Source organism: Gavialis gangeticus, unplaced genomic scaffold, assembly GCF_001723915.1.
Source record: "Gavialis gangeticus isolate Ggan-Ray unplaced genomic scaffold, GavGan_comp1, whole genome shotgun sequence".
Taxonomy (NCBI): Eukaryota; Metazoa; Chordata; order Crocodylia; family Gavialidae; genus Gavialis; species Gavialis gangeticus.
The window spans coordinates 8104988-8113307 of record NW_017729002.1 but is presented as its reverse complement, the minus strand read 5'-3'; the positions used below and the strand labels follow the sequence as shown (position 1 = coordinate 8113307).

At 44.2% G+C, this 8320-nt stretch overlaps 1 long non-coding RNA gene across 1 annotated transcript in view; it reads left to right on the top strand.

Moving 5' to 3' along the window:
- Positions 1-8132, top strand: part of LOC109290749 — a 101887-nt gene extending 93755 nt beyond the window's left edge. Inside the window, exon 4 of the long non-coding RNA XR_002095674.1 lies at positions 7337-8132. This is a non-coding gene — a long non-coding RNA (uncharacterized LOC109290749). The remainder of the gene's footprint in view (positions 1-7336) is intronic.
- Positions 8133-8320: the final 188 nt, after the last annotated feature.

Here is an 8320-nt window from a genome sequence, read left to right as displayed (position 1 = left end):
AAAGACAAATCTGACCCTTTGATCCTCTGCACTTCAGATTTTTCTCTGAATGAGCTTGGATGGAACATCAGCCTACTGCATCCATAATTTCATATATCCAGTAGCCCAGGGGTGGGCAAAATATGGCCTGCAGGCCAGATCTAGCCTGCCAGCCTGTTCTATCCAGCCCATGGAGCCTTAAACAATTTTAGAAAATTAATTTATATCTGCCTGTGGCCACCTGTCAAAGATGACAGGCGACCAGCAGCAGCAGGACCCAGCGGGAGCCTGTGGCTGAGCAACAAGGCTAGCCCGGCTCCACCCAGCCCCCACCCCCTTCCTGCCCTCAGCCCCAAGCAGAAGCCTCTGTGGCTTCTGGCCCCTGCACCTGGAGCTGGAAAATGAGGTAAGAGTGGCTGGAAGTGGTGGTTGTGGGGAGCGGTGGGGGCTGCAAGGAGTGGTGTGGTGGGAGGGGGGCTGTGGGGAGCAGCATGGGAAGTGGCACCTGCAGGGAGTGGCGGGACCCACATCGTGTGCAGCAGGCGGTGGAGCCACAGTGGTCCCCAGTGGTACCAGGGCTGCGGCAGGCCCCAGCAGGCAGTACAGTGGGCCCCGACAGGTGGCAGAGCCATGACTGGGCCCCAACGGGAGGTGGGGCTGCAGTGGGCCCTGGAAGGCAGTGGAGCAACAGTGGGCAACAGAGCCGTTGTGGGCCCCAACAGTTGGTGGGGTTGCAGTGGGTGGTGGAACAGTAGCAGGTGGTGGGCCCTGGCAGGAGGCAGAGCCGTAGCCAGGCCCCAGCGAGCGGCAGGAGCCAGTGGGCAGCAGAGCTGCAGTGGGATCTGGTAGGTGGCAGAGCCCCAGTGGGCAGTGGGTCCATAGCAGGCCCCTGCAGGTGGCACAGCAGGCCCTGATAGGCAGCAGAGCCGCAGCTGGGTCCCAATGGGCAGTGGGGAGGCAATGGGCCCCAGGAGGCGGCAGAACCACAGCAGAAGGCAGGCCCCAGTAGGTGGCAGAGCCATGGCCAGGCTCCAGTGGGACCCAGGGGGCAGCAGAGCCCCAGCAGGTGACAGCAGCACAGGCGCAGTAGACCCCGGTGGGCAGCATAGCCACAGGGGGCTCCGGCAGATGGCGGAGCCATGGTGAGTGGCGGGGTTGCGGCAGGTGGTGGAGTCACAGAGGAGCTGTGGCAGGTGGTGAGCCCCGGCAGGGGCCGTGGGAAGCACTGCAGGAAGCGAGAGGCTGCAGGGAGCTGTGGGCAAGTCTGCAGGAGGGAATGCAGGGAAAGGTGGTGGCGGGTGGAAACACGGAGCCTGTGCAAGTGCCCTGGGACTGGCAGAGACCCAGGGTGGGGTTGTAGAAACAGAGCCTGGGCATGGGGTCTGCCTAGCTGCATCGTGTGAGGCTCACATGCAGTGCGTTAGAGCTGCATGCTATGGAGATGGCAGCCCAGCCCCGGCTCTCTCTCTCAGCACACGCCCAGCCACCATACCCACACCCCACCGTGCACGCATGTGCACACACACACTCAAACTCACACACAGTCTTCTCAACCACACCACCACTTACAGCCCTTGCTGCCTACACAAAACACACAGTAGGACTATATTTTAAGCTATTATGCATCCACCTCTAGATACACTTTTTATAAACACATAAATCAGGAGAAAAATATTTTTAAATAAAATTAAAATAGGTTATAGTAGATGTTTTTTGTGTGTGCATGTGTATTTGTGTGTGTGGGGGGGTGTGTGTGTAGGTGTATACATATATATATCTTTTTCACAGTTTCCAGATCAGAGCACCTTTCCTCCTAAAAGCAGTACTCCCAGGGCAAGGGGAGGGACTTCCAATGTCAAAGGTCAGGGGCTAGGAGGTCAGAATTCTGGTCCCAATATGGCAACCAGGGGCAGGGCAACTGTCAAGTGGCAGAGCTACCCATGCGACCCTCCACAGCTTCCCAAAACTTGGTAAGTGTCCCTCCGCCCAAAATAATTGCCTGCCCCTGCAGTAGCCTGCACTCCTCAGGAAGTCAGCTTGCAGGTGTTGTGTTATCAAACCAAGAGCTGCCTTGTAGACTTCTCTCAGCTTACAGGGAGTTTTATATTCCCAATGAGCACATAACATACTGTCTGCTTAGAGAGCATGTGCATTGGTAAGTCCTACCAATAGGAAAAAGCTGGATGTTATATAAGATTTTGCAAAGGTGAAAGTCATGATAGAGTAAATGAGGACCATCAAAACTGTTGAATTGTTATTAGTTTGCTATTTTGACTGATTAGAGGAGAGCCTGTCACTAGGTCCATCTCTATTCAGACTTTCAGAAAGAAAAAAGTCTCACTGTTTTGGCCAAAGGCCATGGCACAAATACAAAAATGTAATGTGCACAGTGCAAATATTCTGTATCTTAGCACTTTAATACTTCAGAAATTACTACCTGGGGTAGAAACACAGCTGAGTTCTCAGTAGGGACTGGGAAAGACAGAGAGGTTGCATTTAAAAGTCCATTGGCACTGAATTAAATGTTGATGGTCTCAGTGTAACAGGATTTGCTGACAATTACATAAGGATTGCAAGGTCCAACATGCAAGGACACAAATAACAGTATTGCGTGCAAGTCCTTTAGGACTCTGTCCATTAGGACTCTGTCCAGAAAGTGCTGCTTTATGTAAAACCAGTAAACTCTACCAGTCAGAATAGAAGGAGGCAGGATAATGAACTGTATAACACATTTGGAGCAGCATCAGTCTCTCAAATTACAAAGTAAATCAAAACCCATATTTCTTACAGAGCTAAAACTATGCACCTGGACTTGCAGATTTAAAGCTGTGCAGTAAATAAAGGCTGAAGGGAAGCCCTTTTAATTATGAAGATGATTCTACGTATTCCTGTTGAGGATAAATTAGACTGCTGTTAGGGCCACGCGAAGCAGCACTATTTTGATTCGGTGTCTGTTTTGATGATTCAGTGGAACAGTGTTTAGTTTCGAGTTTCATTTTGTTTTGAAACCACTGTTCCGTTTCATTTTGTCAAAACTGTTATGCTGTTTTGACATTTTGCCCACAGTTATTATGGGGAAACATAAAATGCAGCAGGCAGGCTGATCAGGGGCTCACTATCACCGCTGGGAGGGCTGCAGGGGCTGTGCTGGAGTCCTCCCAGGGGTGCGAGCCCCTGATCTGCCTGCCAGATGAGAGAAGCCATCCCAGGGGCTGGCAACCTGGTGTGGGGGGTGGATCCCAGCCCCAGGGCTGTGCTCTGCCCCCCCCGCACCAGGATCGGGTCTTCCACAGGGCTGCAAGCCGCTGAATCAGCCTAGTGGCAGAAGGCAGAGCCCAGCCCTGGCTCTGCCCACCTCCCACTACTGGGCTGAGCTCCATGGGGCTGGCGGAGCTCATTGGAGTGCAGCCCGGTGGCAGGAGGCAAGGAGAGCCAGGGGGCTACGCTCCCCGCCGGGCTGAGCCATACGGGGCTGTGGGCGCAGCCGTGGGTCTCCCCTGCCTCCCACCACCTGGCTGCTGCTTCGAAACATTTCGACTGGCCTCTTTTCATTCCAAGGCTCTTTTGAAGCCCTCCGTTTCATTTCAATTTTGCTGTTTCAAGCTCGAAATGAATCAAAACAGCATTGAAACAAAACAGCAGGTGAAATTTTGCACAACCCTATTACAAAGGTAAAAATATAGGAGGAAACATAGACCAGAACAGAGTCAAGGGCTGTAAAAAACAATGGAAGTTAGAAGTGGCCAACAATTCAAAGTACAGCAGGCTGAAGAGATCAAAATGTTGTATTTCCCATCTTTCTTTCATATCTATGGAAGATATTACAGTTTTCACACTTGGGAAAAAGAGATTGCAAATGGGAACATTAGCCAGCACAAACTCAGCCCGGTCTTGTGACAATCACACTAGGAAATGCTGCCTGCCTTCATCTTTTTTGTTACATCTCAGGTTGCAAGCCTGTTTTTCTTGCTGGGAAAGATCATTCACTGAACAAGAAAAACATAGCTGTAACTCCTCCTTTTGCAGCATTTTGCTTTTTTTAAGTGAAAAGCATTCAGAAACACAAACATTATCCAGATATGCTCTTAATTTTCAGTTATACTGTGAAAGGTCTCTCTGCTCTTTCTTCTTCCACATTTGTGGAAAAACCGACATAAAGGATTATGGCCTCTGAGGCATGACTACTGTACCTTTACTCTAACGTGAATGAATCCATCTTATTGGAAAGCTTTATGCTGCTTTTAATTAGCTGAATTCATAAGTTATTTTAAATTGGAGTGTTTTTATTCAAGGACCACGTGGCTGTTTATCCAGACTTTATTTAATGCCGGCTTTATTTTCCCAAAGAAACCATTTTCTCTGATTGCAAAAGCACACTTTGCAGTTCTGCAGCAACTTTCAGCCAATAATCTCAAAGAACTTTGCAAATATTCGTTAAGCATCTGAACCCCTTCAGGGGTAAATATAATTACCTCTATTATACAAAAGGAAGCACCAGAGTTACTGAGAAATTAAATTATTCCCACTTTGAAGAAGTCATTGAAAACAAAACTCGGAAGTCCCAACTCTCCAGCTCTTTGCAATAATAGCCCATTCTCATACATGCTGGTGACAGCCAGGCAGGGTTAATAAACTGCAAAGAATGCAAGCAGACCAAGCACAATTTCACAAACCAATACAGGTGATCAAAATAAATATCCCATCGTTCCACAAGTTCAGGCCTACTTCTTTTCCTTTATATATTTTTTTCTACATCACTGTTCTTTTCCATTTAAAAAAGAAAAGAGAAAACTAGAGCTTTTCTGCAAAGAACTGTAGTTGACATCACTAAGATTTTTGACTAAAAGCCCAGAGTACAAATAGACCTTTGGTTATTTGTTTGTGCGTATGTATACACACTTGTATCAGCTCTTTTAATTTTGTTACCTATGATGGTAAGATAGGAATGTAGGAATAAGTTTGATTATTTCACTCATGCTTTCTATGCTGGCTAGTGAGCAGTAGAGCTCATTGCATTGTGGGTCCTCATCTGTAAACAATGGAGCAGAACGCTTTTTTAAAAAAAACCCAAATGCTTAGAATTAGCCTACATTTGGAAAGAGGCTCAGAATCGAATCTGCATTTCAAGATTGACTCACATTTTCAACAATTTATTATACACCTAAAAAATACATTATTAACTCCAAAAAGTCACTTTCTTGAAAACACTTTTTAGATGAATGGTCAAAGTTAAAGTTATTTGTAGTATTGAAACCTCTTTTATGTGGATAATAATCAAGCTTATTTTGTGGCCAGAATAATATTTATTACATGTCAAGTTATTCATTGTTGTGCTTTTAAGTGCATTGGTTTATAAATGATGCATAAGTCATAATGTTACTTAGCAAGCTTAACTGCTTTTAGAAAAAAAGTCTGCAGTCTTTAGAATGTCCAAAGGTGTTTCATTTTAATGTTATGTCCATCTTTTATTTTGTTCTTTTATGAAGTTAAATGAAGATCAGTAGATGGGTTTGGAAGTAAGAGTCACCAGGTTAGTAAATGAAAGGAATGGGAAGTGCTGACATAGCTAACAATGACTAGAAAGCATTTCAGAGGCACCAGGGGGAATATTATTGCCATAACCAGTATTCATCTTAGGAAAATACACTATCTACAAGCAATACTTCACCTACTATAACTGAACAGGCAGTGGCGATGCATGGGGGGGTGCATGTGCACCCCCTCAGAGTGCTGGTGCACCCCCTGACAGCCAGCGTTCCCTGCTTAGGCAACAAGCAGGGGGGTGCAGGTGCAAGCACTGGTGCCACCCCTGAAAGCGCCAACTGGGGAGTGGGGGCACCTGGAGAAGTGCCCCTGCAACTTCTGGGTCAGCATGATCAACTGCAGGGGGACCCCTCCCACCCCAGTCAGCGCAGTTGGCCACAGGGGACCCCCCCCGCGGTCACTGACTGGCTGCTTGGGGGGCAAGTGCCTCCCCTGACTGAAGAGGCACCAGTCACCCATGTATACAGGTCTAGGGAAGAACTTGATATATACTTCAGTTCTTCCATCTTTTGTTTGAATGCATCAGGGATCTGTAAATCATAACCGTGTTGAAGATATATTGCTGATGGGATTATTTTTTAATGAAAAAAAGAAAAGCATTTTTTCAGGAATGAAAGTTTTGTATACATTACTATTCTTGCCATTGAAAACTGGTTGTTGAATGAATCATTCCTTTTCTGGTATTATGATGCTTTTATCATGAAAGTGTCTAATCTTAACCGTTTCTTCTCCCATTTATTTCTCCCTGTTGTTTTGATCTGTTTTAGCATGTAAGAGCCTCACATCAATGAATATATCTATTTTCTTTAACATTTGCTTAACACCTAGTTCATTATGACTACTTTTGTCAGCCAAGAGTTCTTCATTTATTTCATTATTTCTAAGCTAGTTCTAGCTATAAAAGTTCTTAACTGTACAAATCTGAAATTGGAAAGCACAATATTTTTTTTTGCATTGAAAGCAGCCAGAATCAACCTTCTAATGGGATTTTGGTTTAATTGTAATGATAACAGGCTACCACCTCTCCATAAACCATACATATTTGAATCTGTGGGAGAAGAATCCACAGGTCTATAGCTCCAAAAGAGAATCAAAGTCTCTACACCCTGTACATTGCATAGTTTCACCTATAGACAGTTTATGCATGGCATCAACTCCAACCAGCCAATAGAGGGCAGCATACTCAAACACTGGTCTGCATTTTCAAGAGGGGCCATTTGGGTTTTCCGCTTGACACTTGAGCATCTTTAGGTAAACCACTATGACCTTGTAGATAGCCTGCCTCTACCTCTATTTTTGCTTGTTAGGGCGTTATAAAATGATAAATCTTAATAATTCTTGTATTTATACTATAAGAATATATCTAAAAGAGAGTATTTCTGTGTATGATATTAAAGTAAGATACAGACATAATATATTTTATAATTATTTCATATATATGCAAGGAGAGCTCCAGGGGATTAAAATTATTAACATGCATCAAATCTCAACTATCGAACCCTCTCAAGGCATGCCTATACAATCTAGACAGTAGGAAATATTCACCAAATAATTTCAAACAACATAAAGGTGGGATAAAGCATAGATATTTTGACAATTAATACATAGAAAAAGAAAATAAATAAATCATAAAAAGTATTCTCTGCAACCTATTGACTCAGCTGTTACAAGGAAGATATATGTGGGTCAGGGGAGAGTGAAAGGAACAATGGCGATTCATCAGTGGTTCTACAGCATTACCTAGCCATAAATTCCATTGCCAATCTGTCTGTTCTTAGGCTCTATAATGAATCATGATTCCATTTTACTTTAGGAAGCAGCAATACAGTGCTTGGATGAAATTCAGCTAATTGAAAGAAGCATTTCAGATGTTATCACCATCCAAAACAATGTGTATAAAGCCCTGCTACATCATATGACCCTGAAAATAGCTGGAATTCTTATTCTACTAACAAGAGTGTTCACACCCTTCTGAGGATTTAGCTGTGTTAGCACCCTCAATGACCAAAGGCTTAGCTGTTTTGATAGGTTTCCTTGTGCATCCCATCTTCTTCTTCAAAGACTCATTCCAATTCTTCCGACATCCTAAATTAAGCTATCAAGATCCACTTGACATCAAGAGCAGCAGTGTTTACACTATATTGAATTTTTCAGTGTTCTGGCACCTGAGTTTAAGCTATCTTAGAGGATCCCCACATCCATATGGGGGTCTTGGAACATGCCAACTTGCTATACGTGGCTACCATGTGGTATATTCTGAAATCTCATCAAGATTTCCAACAGAATTATCACACTGAAAGGAGGACACTCAGAAGTGATATATTCTAGAGTTTACATTGGGTCCCAGGTATGAAGGAACAGTTACAAATTTAACTAAAACTCTGTGATACCCATTCAGTGAAGACACAATCATGTATGAAGGTTCAAGCCCTAAGGCTGTGATTTAAGATCTCTGTAACATATAATGCTAGAAAAGATGCAACTCTTCAGTGGTTGTATAGGGATAATATAAAAGGGGAGAAATAAAAAGGTATATGCAGTTTCTACTGGAGTGTATTGAAGTGTCTGATGTCATATGTTTCCATTAAAGAATGTTCCTTTGTTTCATTTTGCTTTCAGCAAAAAGTGGCAACATTATCTCATTTTGAATGAGAAACTGAATGGTTCGGGCTAGCATTGCTAGTCAGTCTTTTGGCTTTAGAAAGTGCCATTATAGAAAGTGTTTCAGCCTGAGAGAGCATCCACAATAATTTGCTATAACTTGAGTTTACTTCTCAGATTTGAATTTACTTCTCAA